General features: G+C 39.3%; 1 long non-coding RNA gene across 1 annotated transcript in view; it reads right to left on the bottom strand.

The window, feature by feature from the left end:
- Positions 1-2,036: 2,036 nt before the first annotated feature.
- Positions 2,037-20,150, bottom strand: part of LOC106823238 (uncharacterized) — a 45,940-nt gene continuing 27,826 nt past the window's right edge. The window contains exon 3 of the long non-coding RNA XR_006514166.2: positions 2,037-2,368. This is a non-coding gene — a long non-coding RNA (uncharacterized lncRNA). The remainder of the gene's footprint in view (positions 2,369-20,150) is intronic.

Below are 20,150 nucleotides of genomic sequence, written 5' to 3'. Positions count from 1 at the left end.
TATTTTTGTTCTCTCCTACTACAGAAGGGCTTCCTCGATGCTACCAGGGAAGAAAGATGTGGCAACTTCAAGTTTATGTAGTCTCGTTTTAGCAACTCCAGTGGAAAAAGAGATTTTTTTTTTCTCTTCTGGGAAAAGATTAACTAACATTCTTGGGTCACATGCCTGCTTCTTCGACCAATTACTGTTGCAGAGGAATGAGGTACTATGATTGTCCAGGCCTGAGACAAATTCTCCATGCTGCCCTCCCTCTACTTCCAGAAACACACACAGATAATCTGGCTAGTGGTGGTGGGCTGTTAGGGTCCTTCCAGACAAATGTATTAGCTGCAAAAAATGTTAAGGTGAGTGCTGACAAAGACGTGTACACAAATTTTTATAGCAGCTTTATAATACCTAGAAACTGGAAACGACTCAAATGTCCACCAATAGATGATCATATAAACAAAGTGTGGTATCTAAATCTAATAAAACCTCAGCAATAAAAAAGAATGAACTACTGCTATACACAAAAACATGAGTGAATCTCAAAAATCTCATGCTGAGCAAAAGAAGCCAGACACAAGAGTATATACTGTATGATCCTATTTTTTTTTAATTTTTTTAGTTATTTTTTTGAGGAAGATAAGCCCTGAGCTAACTGCTGCCAATCCTCCTCCTTTTGCTGAGGAAGACCGGCCCTAAGCTAACATCCATGCCCATCTTCCTCTACTTTATATGTGGGACGCCTACCACAGCATGGCTTGCCAAGTGGTGCCCTGTCTGCACCTGGGATCCAAACCAGTGAACCCCAGGCCACTGAAGCGGAATGTGTGAACTTAACCGCTGTGCCACCAGGCCGCCCCCCGTATGATCCTATTTAAATAGAACTTTAGAAAAGACATATCTAATTTATAGTGACAGAAATCTATAGTGGTTCCCTAGTTGTGTGTGTATGGGGGCAACTGACAAGAAGAGGGCACAAGGTAACTTTCTGAGGTAATGGTAAAACTCTATAGATTGAGTGGTGATAGTTACATAGGTGTATAAATTTGTCAAGTCACCAAAAAGTAGACTTAAAATGGGTGCATTTTATTGTATATAAAGTATGCTTTGATAAAAGTTATTTTAAATATATATATATAAAGTGAGTGCTGAGCTGTTGTAATAATAATCAAAATACTGATCTTTCAGGATAAAACCCAAGATATCCTTGGAACCCAACTCCTCTTTGGTTGGACCTCTAATTGTCTCTGCAGCCCTGTCTTTCACTGTGCCCCTCTCTTATACAATACTTTGGCATCTCAAATTAATTGCAGTTCCCTAAAAATTCCAAGCTATTTTCCCACCTCTTGAGTCTTTACACATGCTGTCCCTCTGCCCATAATGGTCCAGCAGGCAAACAACTCTTCTTTTAGGACTCAGGTCAAGGATCATTTGTGCTGCCTTTCTAGATTGCTTTAGGTAGCAAGTACTAGCCCCTCTTTTTCTCTGCACTATACACTGCACATTCTATTGCTTTCATTTGTTTGCACATTGACTCCTCTACTAGACTGCTGAGGGCAGGTATGAAAGAAATTTTTTCCACTGACATAAGTTTAGAGGTGTTTGGAACACTTGGACAATAGAGATTAAGCTAAAATTTCTTAAAAGCTCACTATGTGTCATAAACTGCTATACTTTTTCACTTCCTGATTGGGACTATCTTGTCTATGGCTGTGACATCAGAGTTTTGGAGGAAATCTATAAGCTGAGACAATACAATCCAGCAACATTTTGCATTTCTCTAACGTCTTGAACATTATCCTAAAACATTTCTTTAATTATGAAGAGATTTCCTGCTAATTATTAAATCCACATGTATTTAATTTAATCCCTGTTTGATGCATTCACACTCAGTCCATCACTGTTTTACTTTTAAGATCTACTTGATGTTTAAGAAGGCATTAGAACCCCATAATGCTCATTTCTGAGAAAAAGAGGGTGTGGGTCAAATTAAGCAAAACCAAATGTTAACAAAGTCCTCAAGGATTAAAAAGAATCTTTTTTTTGTTTTTAAAGATTTTATTTTTCCTTTTTAATCCCCAAAGCACCCCGGTACATAGTTGTGTAATTTTAGTTGTGGGTCCTTCCAACTGTAGCACGTGGGATGCCGCCCCAGTATGGCTCAACAAGTGGTGCCACGTTGGCGCCCAGGATCCAAACCAGGGAAAATCTGGGCTGCTGAAGCAGAGCACGTGAACCCAACCACTCTGCCACGGGGCTGGCCCCTAAAGAGAATCTTAATGAGGAAAATTATGCTATGCTGTTTTGACTTTTCAGGCACCAAGTAAGTCGCTGTTGACTTGAGAGGTCCTCACATCTTTATTACATATTTTCTCCCAAGAGACTGTGAAGAAGTGAGAAAAGGAATAGTTAGATGGGTATAGAAATGTTTGGCATTGTATTTCCAGAAATATTTCAGTCTAGATTTTCTGAAAACTCTCTGCTATGAAACACCTAAAATTGCTGACTAAAATACCACAAGCATTATTTTAAATGCACATTTGAGCTCCTAAGAGAGCAAAAGTCCAGGGACTCTTTTTTGTTTTTTAAGTCCAGGGACTAAAAATAAAGAGAGAACTAAAACTGTAGGATAGACATGAATTGATCCTATAGATGGGGGAGTGGAAGACGTTGCTTGACTCAGTAATCAAGGACCTGGTGTTTTAAAAGAAACATGGATAGAAAATAAAGCAGGATGCCCAGGAAAAACTGGGATCTTCAGTCAAAGAATGAACCAGAATTTTTCCACCATCATAGATAAATAACACGGAAGAATGTCTGTTTTAGCCTTGTTCTGCATGAAAAAAAGTCTCCCTCAAGAATTTGTGACCATAGGCCTATCCTCAGGTGGGTTTGAGGATCATATTTACACTAACTACATGTTTTTATGACCTCTAAGCCAAAACATTAAAGTAAAAAATTGGTCCTACATTGAGGCGTTTGACAAGAACAAATACTAAATCCCTCTAGAAGGGCCAACCTCAACCCAGATCACACAACATTCACACAGATAAAGCCTTGCCAAAGATGAGCTCTTAAAAATTAAAAAATGTAATTTAAAAATTTACAAAATGTAAAATTATATATTCTACAATAGGCAAGAGTCAGCCTACGAGCTTATAAACAGACACCATCGAGAAAGTGAAAAGGCAAGGCACAGACTGGGAGAAAACAGTCACAACACATATATCTGTCAAAGGAGTTGTATCCAGAATATATAAAGAACCCCTACTAATTTATAAGAATGACACGACAACTCAATTAAAAACCTGAACAAACAGTTTGCACAAATACATCACAAAAGATATCCAAATGGCCAACAAACGTATGAAAACATGCTCAATATCATTACTCATCTAGGGAATGCAAATAAGAACCAAAATAAGATATCACTACACATTCACCAGAATGGCTATAACTAAAAGACTGACAATACCAATTGTTGGTGAATATGTGGAGTAACTGGAATGCTCATATATTGTGGATGAGAGTACAAAATTATACAACGACTTTAGAAAACTGATTGGAGTTTCTAATGAAGTTAAACATTTTTCAAAATTGATGTAGAAACAAAAACCTCAGAATTAGGAAGCATAATGGATACTGAGCATAAAAATAAACCTAAATCCATACCTAGATACACTGCAGTGAAATTATCAAAAACTAAGGGAAGAGCTTAACACAACCAGGGAAGGTCTAGAAACAATGACCTACCCAGTAGTAATAGGAATCTTTAAATGCCCAGGTTGTGATCTTGAAATACCATTTCCCACAAAAAGAAACTAGGATATCTTAGAGACAGAGCTGGTTCTAGATCTAGGGCAGGAAAGTACAAGATGAATCTGGAACATTTTGTCATACTCTAGCAAGGAAGCTATCAAAGACCATGGAAATGTCAAAAAGACTCAGGAAACAACTTGAAGAAGCTCTCACTGGGCAAAAATGGGACAACTGGAGTGTCTATATAAATAAGTGTAATGGATTAAAGTTTATTAAATCCTTGAGCTCATAGTGATATTTTTAAAAAGGTCACATTCAGAGTATGATAGGGAACCAATTAATTATCTTGAAAACTGGCAAATAAAGGGAAAGAATCAAGCATTTATCCTGCCTTTATGAATTATGTCATTAAGTAAACAGTAGATAATTGAAAGCACCTCTTTATAGAAGTATTTCAGCAAATAAATAAAAAAGAAAGGATTAGAAAATCACCAGTTTCTAACCCCAATGGATTAATGGATCTAGGCAAAGAGGATCAATGACTGCTAACATCACATAAAAAAGGGACAACCAGGCAACCACACATAATGTGTAGTCATATCACAGGAATCAAACCTGAATCTGATCAAGCCTCTGCATCCAGCTCCTAATTTGTGGGCAATACAAAGGACATAGGACAATGTGGAACTGCACCTTGAATATGCAATTAGTAAAATTCAAACTGTGCATACTCTACAAGTAAAATAGACCAGGTTCATCAACAGATAAATGTTAAGGAAAAGAAAGGGATGAAGAATGAAACTATAAATTAAAAGAGATTTAAGACCTAGAGGAAAGAAAAAAGACATATTAATTTTTTTTTAAAAAAAGCAAGACTAAACTGTAGTATCACACGGGTGATAAGACTACAAAGAAATGCAAGGAAATGATTGCTATAAAAGTCAGGATAGTGGTTATTTTTGAGGGAGAAAGGTGCTTGTAATTTGGGATAAGGAGCTAACAAAGTTTTATTTCTTTTTTTTTTAAGATTTTATTTTTCCTTTTTCTCCCCAAAGCCCCCCGGTACATAGCTGTATATTTTTAGTTGTGGGTCCTTCTAGCTGGGGCATGTGGGACGCTGCCTCAGCGTGGTTTGATGAGCGGTGACATGTCCACGCCCAGGATCCAAACCAGTGAAACCCTGGGCTGCTGAAGTAGAGTGTGTGAACTTAACCACTCGGTCATGGGGCCAGCCCCCAAAGTTTTATTTCTTGACCTGTGTACTGATTAAAAAGTTTACTTTATAGTAATTCATTAAGCTATACATGTAAGTGTGTGTGATTTTCTGTATCTGTGTTTTATTTCATAATAAAAATTATTAAAAACAACCAGACATGGTTGCACAACTTGGTAAATATACTAAAACTGCTGAAATATATACTTTAAAACAATAAGTTTTTATGTTATATGAATTATATCTCAAAAAAAGTTTTTAAAAAAGGAATAAACATTAGAGAATTAAAAAAAAGACACTAGAGCAAAAAAAATCAGTTGATTTACAAAGGAATAACACACTACAACAGATTCCTCAAGATTAACAATGGAATCTAGAAGATCATGGAATAATATCTTCAAAGGATGGACTGAAAATAACTGTCAACTTAAATCTTTATTCAGCTAAATTATTATACAAAAAAATGAGGATAAAATAGACATTTTTAGACAAAATGAAGAGAGTTTACCACTAGCAGATCTTCATTGAAGGAACTATTAAAAGATATACTTTATGAAAAAGGAAAATGGGCCTAGGAGTAAATAGAAGAAGAACTGGTGAGCAGAAGTAGATGGCATTGCTGAAGTGTCTGGATTTTATATTTAATTTATGCAGAATGTTGAGTAAAGGGAATGAGCACAAGAAACTCTTGGTCCCACTATTTAAACCTGAGCAATGATACAAAGGCTATAAACCATAAAGGAAAAAAAGATTGACAGATTTGAATACAGAAAAAATTCTGTATGGAAAAATATATCTTAGCATTAAAAAATTATAAAACTGGGGGGGGAGGCAGGGCCAAGATGGCAGAGTGAGTGGTCTTCTTTGTCTCTCCCCCGTCAAATCTACAACTAATTGGACATTCACCGATTAACAAAGGATATCCAGATAGCATCTCAAGATGCTTAAAAGTCTCGTGCTACTACACATAGGAAGGTGGACGGACTTCCCCCCAGGAGGAGGTGGAAATGGGTGAAAACTCTCTGACCCCCGACCCCCGACCCCCAGACAGCCTAGTTCCTGCAGGAGGCTCTCTTCCAGCAGACTCCCCCATAGCATCGCCACACACCAAGGGCAGGAGTGTGCACTCACCAGCAGAGCGACGGTGGAAACAGGTGACAACAGCCCTACCCAAGCCCCCCGTGATCACATCTAAGCCCAGGGGGAATCCCCAGGGTCCTGCACCCACCGGCAGGGAAGGCCTCTGCTCGCCATTAGCAGGGAGGCCCTGCCCAGAAGCCAGAACAAAGAGAAGCTCCTGACGGGCCTGGCAAGGCACCAGACCGCAAGCTGCCACTGGGCTCACGGTCTCCAGTGCATGGCTTGGTGCAGGGGGTGCCCGGTCTTCCCGTGGACGTGCTTGGGGACACGGTTGGAGCTCCAGCACCTGGCTCTGAGGCGTGGAGGAAGGCTTCGGGGTTCCGCACCTCCCTGGCAGGGAAAGCCTCTGCTCTCCATTAGCAGGGAGGCCACGCCCAGAATCCAGGACAAAGGGAAGCTCCCAGTGGGCGGGTCCCCTGGCGTGGCACCAGACCACAAGCTGCTGCTGGGCTCACGGTCTCCGGTGCACAGGTGGTGTAGGGGGCGCCCAGACTTCCCATAGACATGCTTGGGGAACGGTTGGAGCTCCATCGCCTGGCTCTGTGGCACGGGGGAAGGCTCTGGGGTCCCGCACCTCCCCAGCAGGGAAAGCCTCTGCTCGCCATTAGCAGGGAGGCCACACCCACAATCCAGGACAAAGGGAAGCTCCCAGTGGACGGATTCCCCAGCACGGCACCAGACTGTAAGCTGCTGCTGGGCTCATGGTCTCTGGCACACGGGTCGGTGCAGGGGGTGCCCAGACTTCCTGTGGATGTGCTTGGGGACTGGGTGGAGCTCCAACACGTGGCTCTGCGGCCCGGGCCATCACTCCAGGATCCTGCACCCTCCAGCAGGGAGGGCCTCTGCTCGACACTGGCAGGGAGGCCCCGCCCAGCATTCAGAACACCAGGAAGCTCCCTAGAGCAGAATTCCCCACAAGGCAGCAGCTTACAAGCCACCACCAGGCCCATGGACTCTGGCCGTGTCCCAGACAAGGCAAGGGGCTCCCAGAGATCCCGTGACAGTGGAGTGGGGCAGAGCACAGCTCCGGTGAAACGGCTACATAGCCCAGGGGGGAAGTCCAGGTTCCTACAGCAGCCTCAGCAAAAGCCTCTGCACAGCACTAGTGGAGAGGTCCCGAGTGGCAATCGCAAGGCGGGAAGGCCCTGGGGCAAAAGCAGCACAGCTAGGTGAGCTAACAACAGACTGCAGAAGATACCCATAGCTCTGCTGGGACCTATAGTGGACAAGTGTGATCTGGTGGGCTCTGTTAGGGACAAATTGGTGATTATAGGTGATCCTGCTCCTGGCTGATGGGAAAGCCCACAACACCGCTGCAGACCACAAGGAGGGAGTGCGTCTAAGTGGGCTGCAGCAGTAGGCACCAGCAGCCTGAGGCCCCCTTGTGATTGCCCCCACAACCAATGAGGGACACCACAGGACCACTGTGATGACGAGGAGGGGTCCAGGCCCAGTCAGTAACAGCTGACAGGGTTCCTGGTTGGTGCAGTCTAAACAGCTGCCCCCCCCACACACCAGTCGCAACAAGTGGAAGCAGCGACTAAACTCTATCTCTATGAGGAGGCACAAATCCACGCCATCAAGCAGTATGAAAAAATATATTAAATCTCCAGAACAGAAGGAAAATGATAAGCATCCAGAAAACAATCCCAAAGATAATGAAATCTATAACATAAATGACGATGATTTCAAAACTGCCATTATGAATAAACTCAACAAGTTAAAAGAGTATTCAGATAGACAACTCAATGAGTTCAGGAGCTATGTCACAAAAGAGCTTGACACTATAAAGAAGAACCAATTAGAAATACTGGAGATGAAGAACACAGTGGAGGAGATTAAGAAAAATCTGGACTCTCTGAACAGTAGGGTCGATAACATGGAGGACAGAATTAGCAATTTGGAGGACAGGAATATAGAAATGCTGCAGGCAGAGGAGGAGAGAGAACTAAGACTAAAAAGAAATGAAGAAACTTCCGAGACTTATCCGACTCAATTAGGAGATGCAACATAAGGATTATAGGTATACCAGAGGGAGAAGAGAAGGAGAAGGGGGCAGAAGGCCTGTTCAAAGAAATAATAGCTGAGAACTTTCCAAACTTGGGAAGAGAGATGGAACTTCATGTGACAGAGCCAATACATCTCCAAACTTTATTAACGCAAGAAGACCAACCCCAAGGCATATAGTAGTGAAACTAGCAAAAGTCAACGACAAAGAGAAAATACTAAGGGCAGCCAGGCAGAAGAAAATAACTTACAAAGGAAACCCCATAAGGCTATCAGCAGATTTCTCAGGAGAGACCTTACAGGCTAGAAGAGATTGGAATGAAATATTCAAAACTCTGAAGGAAAAAACCTGCAGCCAAGAATACTCTACCCAGTGAAAATATCCTTCAAATACAATGGAGAAATAAAAACTTTCCCAGATAAACAAAAGTTAAGGGAGTTCATCACCACAAAACCTCCTCTTCAAGAAATGCTCAGGAAGAAACTCATTCCTGAAAAATCAGAAAAAGGAAAGGGGTTACAAAATCCAGAACAAAGGAGATAAGCAGAAGGACAATAACACAAAGTAACAGCTCTCCATCAGGACAAAATGTAAAAGAACCGGAAAACAAGTGATAAAATGGCAACAGTAGGCCCCCACGTTTCAATAATCACACTAAACGTGAATGGATTGAACTCTCCAATCAAAAGGCACAGAGTGGCAGGATGGATCAAACAACAAGATCCAACAATATGCTGCCTCCAGGAAACACACCTCAGCCCCAAAGACAAACACAGACTCAAAGTGAAGGGATGGAAGACAATACTCCAAGCTAATAATGAACAAAAGAAAGCAGCTGTTGCCATACTTATATCAGACAAAGCAGACTTTAAAACAAAACAGATAAAGAAAGACAAAGAGGGGCAGTATATAATGATAAAAGGGATGTTCCACCAAGATGACATAACACTTATAAATATAGATGCACCTATCACAGGAGCAGCAAAATTCGTACAGAAACTATTAACAAAACTAAAAGGAGACATCAACAGCAATACAATAATAGTAGGGGACCTCAACACCCCATTAACACCAATGGACAAATCATCCAGACAGAAAATCAACAAGGAAATTATAGAATTAAATGAAAAATTAGATCAGATGGACGTAATAGATATATATAGGACACTTCATCCAAAAACAGCACATTACACATTCTTCTCAAGCGCGCATGGAACATTCTCAAGGATAGACCATATCTTGGGAAACAAAACAAGCATCAATAAGTTCAAGAGGGTTGAAATAATATCAAGCATCTTTTCTGATCACAATGCTATGAAACTAGAAATCAACTACAAGAATAAAGCTGCGAAAGGGCCAAAAATGTGGAGACTAAACAACATGCTACTGAACAATGGATTATTGAAGAAATTAAAGAAGAAATCAAATATTATCTGGAGACAAATGAAAATGAAAACACACCGTACCAAATTATTTGGGATGCAGCAAAGGCAGTCCTAAGAGGGAAATTCATTGCAATACAGGCTCACCTCAATAAGCAAGAAAAATCTTACATAAACAACCTCAAATGACACCTAACGGAATTAGAAAAAAGAAGAACAAACAAAGCCCAAAGTCGTAGAAGAAGGGAAATAATAAAAATTAGAGCAGAAATAAATTATATTGAAACAAAAAAGACAGTAGCAAGGATCAATGAAACAAAGAGTTGGTTCTTCAAAAAAATGAACAAAATCGACAAACCCTTAGCCACTAAAAAAAAAGAGAGAAGACTCACTAAAAAAAAAAAGAGAGAAGTCTCAAATAAATAAAATTAGAAATGAGAGAGGAGAAATCACAACAGATACCAAAGAAATACAAAGGATCATAAGAGAATACTATGAAAAACTATATGCCAACAAATTGAACAACCTGGAAGAAATGGATAAATTCCTAGACTCGTACAACCTACCCAAACTGAATCAGGAAGAAATAGAGAATCTGAATAGACCAATCACAAGTAAAGAAATAGAAACAGTAACCAAAAACCTACCCAAAAATAAGAGTCCAGGACCAGACGGCTTCTCTGGAGAATTCTACCAAACATTCAAAGAAGATTTAATACCTATCCTTCTCAAACTATTCCAGAAAATAGAGGAAGATGGAGCACTCCCTAATACATGCTATGAAGCCAACATCACCCTGATCCCCAAACCTGACAAGGACAACACAAAGAAGGAAAACTACAGGCCAATATCACTGATGAACATAGATGCAAAAATCCTCAACAAAATTTTGGCAAACCAAATACAGCAATATATCAAAAAGATTATACACCATGATCAAGTGGGATTTACACCAGGGACACAGGGACAGTTCAACATCCGCAAGTTAATCAACGTGATTCACTACATTAACAAAATGAGAAACAAAAACCACATGATCATCTCAATAGATGCAGAGAAAGCATTCCACAAGATCCAACATCCATTTATGATAAAAACCCTCAATAAAATAGGTATAGAAGGAAAGTACCTTAACATAATAAAGGTCATATATGACAAACCCACAGCCAACGTCATACTCAATGGACAAAAACTGAAATCCATCCCTCTCAGAACAGGAACAAGACAAGGGTGCCCACTTTCACCACTCTTATTCAACATAGTACTGGAGGTTTTGGCCAGAGCTATTCGGCAGGAAAAAGAAATAAAAGGAATACAAATAGGCAATGAAGAAGTAAAACTCTCGCTGTTTGCAGACGACATGATCTTATATATAGAAAACCCCAAAGAATCCATAGAAAAACTATTAGAAACAGTCAACAACTACAGCAAAGTTGCAGGGTATAAAATCAACATACATAAATCAGTAGCATTTCTATATGCTAACAATGAACTAACAGAAAAAGATCTCAGGAACTCAATCCCATTCACGATCGCAACAAAAAGAATAAAATGCCCTTGGGATAAATTTAACCAAGGAAGTGAAAGATCTATACAAAGAAAACTACAAGATCTTCTTGAAAGAAATTGATGACGACATAAAGAGATGGAAAGACATTCCATGCACATGGATTGGAAGAATAAACATAGTTAAAATGTCCATTCTACCTAAAGCAATCTACAGATTCAATGCTATCCCAATCAGAATTCCAATGTCATTCTTTACAGAAATTGAACAGAGAATCCTAAAATTCATATGGGGCAATAAAAGACCCCGAATCGCTAAAGCAATCCTGAGAAAGAAGAACAAAGCTGGAGACATCACAATCCCTGACTTCAAAACATACTACAAAGCCACAGTAATCAAAACAGCATGGTACTGGTACAAAAACAGGTGCACAGATCAATGGAACAGAATTGAAAGCCCAGAAATAAAACCACACATCTATGGACAGCTAATCTTTAACAAAGGAGCTGAGGGCCTACAATGGAGGAAAGAAAGTCTCTTCAACAAATGGTGCTGGGAAAACTGGACAGCCACATGTAAAAGAATGAAAATCAACCATTCTTTTTCACCATTTACTAAAATAAACTCAAAATGGATCAAAGACCTAAAGATTAGGCCTGAAACAATAAGTCTTCTAGAAGAGAATATCAGCAGCACAGTCTTTGGCATCAGCTTCAAACGAATCTTTTCGGACACCATAACCCCTCACATGAGGGAAACAACAGAAAGAATAAACACATGGGACTTCATCAGGCTAAAGATCTTCTTCAAGGCAAGGGAAAACAGGATTGAAACAAAAAAAAACAGCCCACTAATTGGGAAAAAATATTCACAAATTATTTATCCGACAAAGGGTTAATCTCCATAATATACAAAGAACTCACACAATTCAACAATAAAAAATCAAATAACCCAATTACAAAATGGGCAGGGGACATAAACAGACATTTCTCCAAAGAAGATATACGGATGGCCAATAGACACATGAAAAGATGCTCATCATCACTAATCATCAGGGAAATGCAAATCAAAACTACACTAAGATATCACCTTACACCTGTTAGAATGGCAAAAATATCTAAAACCAAGAGTGACAAGTGTTGGAGAGGCTGTGGAGAAAAGGGAACCCTCATACACTGTTGGTGGGAATGCAAACTGGTGCAGCCACTATGGAAAACAGTATGGAGATTCCTCAAAAATTTAAGAATAGGAATACCTTATGACCCAGCCATCCCACTACTGGGTATCTATCCTAAGAACCTGAAATCAGCAATTCCAGAAGTTCCATGCACCCCTATCTTCATTGCAGCATTATTCACAATAGCCAAGTCATGGAACCAACATAAGTGCCCAGCAACTCATGATTGGATAAAGAAGATGTGGTATATATATACAATAGAATACTACTCAGCCATAAAAAAGGACAAAGTCATCCCATTCACAACAACATGGATAGACCTTGAGGGTATTATGTTGAGTGAAATAAGCCAGACAGAGAAAGACGTACTCTGTATGACTCCACTGATAGGTGGTAGTTAACATATGGACAAAGAGAACTGATCGATGGTTGCCAGGGGAAAGGCAGGTTGGGGGAGGGCACTAGGGGTGAAGTGGTGTACTTACAACATGACTAATAAGGATGTACAACTGTAATTTCACAAGGATGTTAACTTTTATAACCTTAATAAAAAAAATTGTAAAACTGGGGAAAATACATGCAACGTATATGAGTAACTGGTTAATGCAATGATCTTTAAGGAGTTCTCTAAATCAATAAGAAAAACACTGAACCTTCAAATTGAAAGTTGGATAAAGAACATATTCAGAAAATTTATGAAGAAATATAAATGACCAGTAAATGTGCAAAATAAAAAAGATGCTCAACCTAACTGATAATTAAATTATACAATTAAACAATAAAAAGACATAAGTTTTTACCTATCATATTGGTAGAATTTTAAATGATTAGTGATACCACTGTTGGTGAATTTGTGAGGAGTTAGTCTCTTGTACTATCAGTGGCAGTATAAGCTGATTCACATTTTGTGGAACGCAGTTTGGCAATAATTTATCAAATGTTGAATGTCACACATTTTGACCCATCAATTCTACTTCTTTATTTCAATGAAATAATCAAGTAAGTCCACAAAGATATAGGAATATGAATACCGGTCCAAGACCATAATTTTTTAATTGAAAAAGATTATAGGGGCCGCCCGGTGGTGCAGTGGTTAAGTTCGCATGTTCTGCTTCGGCGGCCCGGGGTTTGCCAGTTCAGATCCTGGGTGCGGACATGGCACTGCTTGTCAAGACATGTTGTGGCAGGCATCCCACATATAAAGCAGAGGAAGATAGGCACGGATGTTTGATCAGGGCCAGTCTTCCTCAGCAAAAAAGAGGAGGATTGGTGGCAGATGTTAGCTCAGGGCTAATCTTCCTCAAAAAAAAATTATAAACTAGAATGCATCTTATGATGCCAGTTTTGTAAAAACATATGTGTGTGCATTTATATATGCATAATAAAAGTTCTGAAGGACTTTCATTTTTTATTTCTATATTATTTCATTTTTATGAGCTTTTATTTCCTCTATAACCAGAAAAACAGCATAAATTTCCATTTTGAAAAACCTGAATAAGCAAAGCCAAGGCCATGTTTGGAATTGAAAGGGGATTTTTTAATGCCTATAAACTGTCCAGTGCTTTGTTTCAAGCTGTCTCTGTGTGAATTCTCGGGTTGAGGCAGGAGAGGGAAAAGAGGTACTAGTCAAAAATTGATAAAATGAGGATGAAGGACTCCATTCTGAGATAGGGAAAGAAAGGTGAAAGCTTAGAGAAAGAAAGCCGCTCTCTTTGTGAATCTGAGTAGTAGAGCTGAAGTGTAAAGAACTTAGATCTACTTGGAGGGGAGGTAAGGTTACCAGGGTACTGGAACTCTCTTTTTTCACATTTCTCTCCGACCTCTAATTGTGCATTACCCCAGCAAAGGGTGAAGAATGTGAAATGAGTAAGAGAAACCTTAACTAAATTGGAGTTGGAAGGGCCTGTAGGGGAGCTCTCAGGTCCTATCATACATCATCAATTTCTCCAAGCAGGAACAGAAATACCCTTCCTTGCATCTCTGACAGGAAGTACAACTACTTTACTACTAAACGAAGATTTCTCTCCCTACCTGGCAACAGCCCAGTCAATGAGAAACACTGCAGCTCAGCCAATGAGAAACTGTTGCCGTCCTGAACTGTTACTCTCCTCCAAAGGACTTTTGCTTAGAACAGCCGCCCCCAACCCTCCTTTTTCTCTACAAAAGCAAGCTCCCCTCCTTTTTTATCTGGATTTGCCTATGGTTTACCATAGCATGCATGTCCAAATTGCAATTCTTTTGGCTATTCTCAAATAAACTCATTTTGAAGATAAAATAACATGCAAATTTGCTTTTTTTTGGTGAGGAAGATTGGCCCTAACCTAACATCTGTTGCCAATCTTCCTCTCTTTTTTTTTTCTCCTCAAAGCCCCCAGAACATAGTTGTATATCCTAGTTGTAAGTCATTCTAGTTCTTCTATGTGGGGTGCCACCACAGCATGGCTTGATGAGCAATGTGTAGGTCTGCACATAGGATCTGAACTGGCGAACCCTGGGTCACCGAAGCAGAGCATGCAAACTTAACCACTCTGACACAGGGCCAGCCCTATGAGTTTTCTTTTCAAATTCACAAATATGTGTCAGAAAAGTGTGATCCAAAGGAGGTGACCTCTGAGAGACAGTGACCCCAGAACTGAGCGAGGTACCTACACCAAGACACTTGTGTTCATCACTTCTATGAGTTGCTGCCTGATTTCGGTTTGGTGAATCACCTCTTAGATTCAGCACTCCACTCTCCTTGCATTTTGAGCTCTCTGACTTTATTTGGAATGGGGAATGGTTTTGTCCTCTTGGGGGAGTGAATTTGTCCTCCTCGTTCAAAGCTCTGTCCTTGGGTTCAAGGTGTCATCTTTGGTGAGTACTCAGTTATTTTCTCAAGGAGCACAGTTCCTTTTGGGGCTCGGGATTGCTGGAAATCCAGGAGTTTTTCTTTGGTTTTCACATTTCTTTTAGAATCAGGGCTGGGAATCCAGCAGCGTTCTTTCATTTTTAAATTCCTTTAGGGATCAGGGCTAGGACTCTAGCAACTTTCTTGGATTTTCAAAGAAATTCCAGAAATGAGTTCCCAGTCATCTAAATGTTCTAAGGGAAACCTTCCTTCAGGGCCCCTGGCTGAGTTTATGTTTAAGAACTTTGGGCTCCCAGATGTGCATTTTTTAAAAAATTTTTATTGAGTTAATGATAGGTTACAAACTTGTGAAATTTCAGTTGTACATTATTGTTTGTCAGTCGTGTTGTAAGTGCACCCCTTTGCCCTTTGTGCCCAACCCCCACCCCACCTTTTCCCCAGTAGCTACTAATCTGTTCTCTTTGTCTGCATGTTTAAATTCCTCATATGAGTGGAGTCACACAGAGATTGTCCTTCTCTATCTGGCTTATTTCACTTAACATAATTCCCTCAAGGTCCATCCATGTTGTTGCAAATGGGATGATTTTGTTCTTTTTTACGGCTGAGTAGTATTCCATTGTGTATATATACCACATCTTCTTTATCCAATCATCAGTTGATGGGCACTTAGGTTGCTTCCACATCTTGGCTATTGCAAATAATGATGCAATGAACATTGGGGTGCATGGGACTTTTGGAATTCCTGATTTCAAGTTCTTTGGATAGATACCCAGTAGTGGGATAGCTGGATCATATGGTAGTTCTATTTTTAATTTTTTGAGGAATCTCCATACTGTTTTCCATAGTGGCTGCACCAGTTTACATTCCCACCAACAGTGTATGAGGGTTCCTTTTTCTCCACAACCCCTCCAACATTTGTTACTATTTGTTTGGGTTATTTTTGTCATTCTAATGGGTGTAAGGTGATATCTTACTGTAGTTTTGATTTGCATTTCCCTGATGATCAGTGATGATGAACCACTTTTCACGTGCCTATTGGCCAACTGTATATCTTCTTTGGAGAAATGTCTGTTCATGTCCCCTGCCCAGTTTTTGATCGGGTTGTTTGATTTTTTGTTGTTGAGTTGTGTGAGGTCTTTATTATGGATATTAAGCCTTTGTCGGATGTATGACTTGCAAATATTTTTTCCCGATTAGTGGGTTGTTTTTTTGTTTCAATCCTGTCTTCCTTTGCCTTGAAGAAGTTCTTCAGTCTGATGAAGTCCAATTTGTTTATTCTTTCTATTGTTTCCCTTGTCTGAGAAGACATGGTGTCCAAAAAGGTCCTTTTAATACTGATGTCAAAGAGTGTACTGCCTACATTTTCTTCTAGAAGCCTTATGGTTTCAGGTCTTACCTTTAGGTCTTTGATCCATTTTGAGTTTATTTTGGTGAATGGTGAAAAAGAATGGTCAATTTTCATTCTTTTACATGTCGCTTTCCAGTTTTCCCAGCACCGTTTGTTGAAAAGACTTTCTTTTCTCCATTGTATGCCCTCAGCTCCTTTGTCGAAGATTAGCTGTCCATAGATGTATGGTTTTATTTCTGGGCTTTCAATTCTGTTCCATTGATCTGTGCACCTGTTTTTGTACCAGTACCAGGCTGTTTTGATTACAGTAGCTTTGTGCTATGTTTTGAAGTCAGGGATTGTGATGCCTCCAGCTTTGTTCTTTTTTCTCAGGATTGCTTTAGCAATTCGGGGTCTTTTGTCACCCCATATGAATTTTAGGATTCTTTGTTTTACTTCTGTAAAGAATGTCATTGGGATTCTGATTGGGATTGCGTTGAATCTGTAGATTGCTTTAGGTAGAATGGACATTTTTAACTCTGTTTATTCTTCCAATCCAAGTACATGGAATGTCATTCCATCTCTTTATGTCGTCATCCATTTCTTTCAGAAAAGCCTTGTAGTTTTCATTGTATAGGTCTTTCACTTCCTTAGTTAAATTCACCCGGAGGTGTTTTATTCTTTTTGTTGCGATTGTGAATAGTATTGTGTTCTTGAGTTCTTTTTCTGTTAGTTTGTTATTAGAGTATAGAAATGCTACTGATTTATGTAAATTGATAAATTGATAATTGATAAATTGTAAATTTATGCCCTGCAACTTTGCTGTAGTTGTTGATTATTTCTAAAAGTTTTTCAGTGGATTCTTTGGGGTTTTCTATATATATAGGATCATGTCGTCTGCAAACAGCAAGAGTTTCACTTCCTCCCTTCCTATTTGGATTCCTTTTATTCCTTTCTCTTGCCTAATTGCTCTGGCCAAAACCTCCAGTACTATGCTAAATAAGAGTGGTGATAGAGGGCATCCTTGTCTCATTCCTGTTTTCAGGGGGATGGCGCTTAGTTTGTGCCCATTGAGTATGATGTTGGCTGTCAGTTTGTCATATATGGCTTTTATTATGTTAATTCCCTTCTATCCCCATTTTGTTCAGAGTTGTTATCATAAATGGCTGTTGGATCTTGTCAAATGCTTTCTCTGCATCTACTGAGATGATCATGTGGTTTTTATTCCTCAATTTGTTGATGTGGTGTACCACATTGATTGATTTGCGATGTTGAACCATCCCTGTGTCCCTGGTATACAACCCACTTGATCATGATGTATGATCCTTTTGATGAATTCAGGTTGCCAAAATTTTGTTGAGAATTTTTGCATCTATGTTCATCAGCGATATTGGACTATAGTTCTCCTTTTTTGTGCTGTCCTTGTCAGGCTTTGGTATCAGCGTGATGTTGGCCTCGTAGAATGTGTTAGGAAGTGTTCCCTCCTCCCTAAGTTTTTGGAATAGCTTGAAAAGGATAGGTATTAAATCCTCTCTGAAAGTTTGGTAGAATTCCCCAGAAAAGCCATCTGGTCCTGAGGTTTTATTCTTTGGGATGCTTTTGATTGCTGTTTCAATCTCTTTCCTTGTGATTGGTCTGTTCAAATTGTCTGCTTCTTCTTGACTAAGCTTTGGGAGATTGTAGGAATCCAAGAATTTATCCATTTCCTCTAGGTTATCCATTTTGTTGGCATATAGTTTTCTGTAGTATTCTCTTATAATCCATTGTATTTCTGTGGAGTCTGTTGTTACTTCTCCTCTTTCATTTCTGATTTTGTTTATTTGAGCTTTCTCTCTTTTTTTCTTTGTAGTCTGGCTAGGGGTTTGTCAATTTTATTTATCTTCTCAAAGAAACAACTCTTTGTTTCATTGATCCTTTCTACTGCCTTTTTTATTTCAATAGCATTTATTTCTGCTCTGATTTTTATTATTTTTCTCTTTCTGCTGACTTTGGGCTTTGTCTGTTCTTCTTTCTCTAATTCAGTTAGGTGTAGTTTAAGATTACTGATTTGGGATTTTTCTTCTTTGTTAAGATGTGCCTCCATTGCGATGAATTTCCCTCTTAATACAGCTTTTGCTGTATCCCATATGAGTTGGTATGGAATGTTATCCTTTTCATTTGTCTCCAGATATTTTTTTATTTCTTCTTTAATTTCTTCAATGATTCATTGCTTGTTCAATAGCATATTGTTTAGTCTCCACATCTTTGTGCCTTTCTCAGCTTTTTTCTTGTAATTAATTTCTAGCTTTATAGCATTATGATCAGAGAAGATGTTTGTTATTATTTCAATTTTTTTAAATTTGTAGAGGCTTGCCTTGTTTCCCAACATATGGTCTATCCTTGAGAATGTCCCATGTGTGCTTGAGAAGAATGTGTATTCTGCTGTTTTGGGGTGAAGTGTTCTATATATGTCTATTAAGTCCAACTGTCTCAGCTTTTTGTTTAGCTCCACTGTTTCCTTGTTGATTTTCTGTCTGGATGATCTGTCCATTGATGTGAGTGTGGTGTTGAGGTCCCCTACTATTATTGTGTTATTTTTGATATCTTCTTTTGGGTTTGTTAATAGTTGCTTTATGAAGTTTGGTGCTCCTGTGTTGGGTGCATAGATATTTATGTGTTATTTCTTCTTGATGAAGTGTCCCTTTGATCATTATGTATTGGCCCTCTATGTCTCTCTTTACCTGCCTTATCTTGAAATCCATTTTGTCTGATATAAGTATTGTGACACCTGCTTTCTCTTGTTTGCTATTAGCTTGGAGTATTGTCTTCCAACCCTTCACTCTGAGCCTGTGTTTGCCCTTGGAGCTGAGGTGTGTTTCCTGGAGGCAACAAATTGTTGGATCTTGTTCTTTAACCCATCTTGCCACTCTGTGTCTTTTTATTGGAGAGTTCAATCCCTTTACATTGAGGGTGATTATTGATGCATGAGGGCTTAATGCTATCATTCTGTCGTTCATTTTCCAGTTTTCCTGTGTTTCCTTTGTTTCTCATCCTGTGTGTTTTAGCCTACCCATTGACTTCTGCAATTTTTTATGCTGGGTTTTTTAGCTTTTTCCTTATTTATGTTTTGTGTCTCTGTTCTGTTTTTTAGTTTAGTGGCTACCCTGCAGTTTGTATCCAGAACCTCATGTATAACATAGTCCATTTTCTGGTGGCCTCTTACTTCCTTAGCCTAAACTGATTCAATCCCTTTCCTCTTCCCCTCCTAAATTATTATTTTCATCTCTTATTCCAACTTGTGTTGTGAGTTTGTGGTTAGAGCAATAAGATTGTCTTTGCTTTGGTGATTTCCTTCCCTTTATCCTAATGCTATGGTTGAATATTTGCTATCCTATTCTGGTTCTATCTATTAGTCTCCCTACTCTGTATTTTGTGACCCCTTTCTCCCTTTTTTTCTTTTTTCAGGTATGAGGGCCTTCCCGAGGATTTCTTGTAGTGGAGGTCTTATGGCTACAAAATCCCTTAGCTTTTGTTTGTCTGGAAAGGATTTAAGTCCCCCCTCATATCTGAAGGATATTTTTGCTGGATAGAGTATTCTTGGCTGAAGATTTTTATCCTTTAAAGTTTTGAATATGTCATTCCAATCTCTCCTAGCTTGTAAGGTTTCTGTAGAGAAATCTGCTGAAAGTCTGATAGGAGTTCCTTTGTAGGTTATATTCTTCTACCTTGCTGCCCTGACTATTCTTTCTTTGTCATTCATTTTTGCCATTTTTACTACTATATGCCTTGCAGTAGGTCTTTTTACATTGACAAATCTAGGAGATC

This window comes from Equus asinus, chromosome 15, assembly GCF_041296235.1.
Source record: "Equus asinus isolate D_3611 breed Donkey chromosome 15, EquAss-T2T_v2, whole genome shotgun sequence".
Lineage (NCBI taxonomy): Eukaryota > Metazoa > Chordata > Mammalia > Perissodactyla > Equidae > Equus > Equus asinus.
The sequence above is the reverse complement of the archived record's forward strand: the minus strand, read 5'-3'. Positions and strand labels throughout refer to the sequence as shown.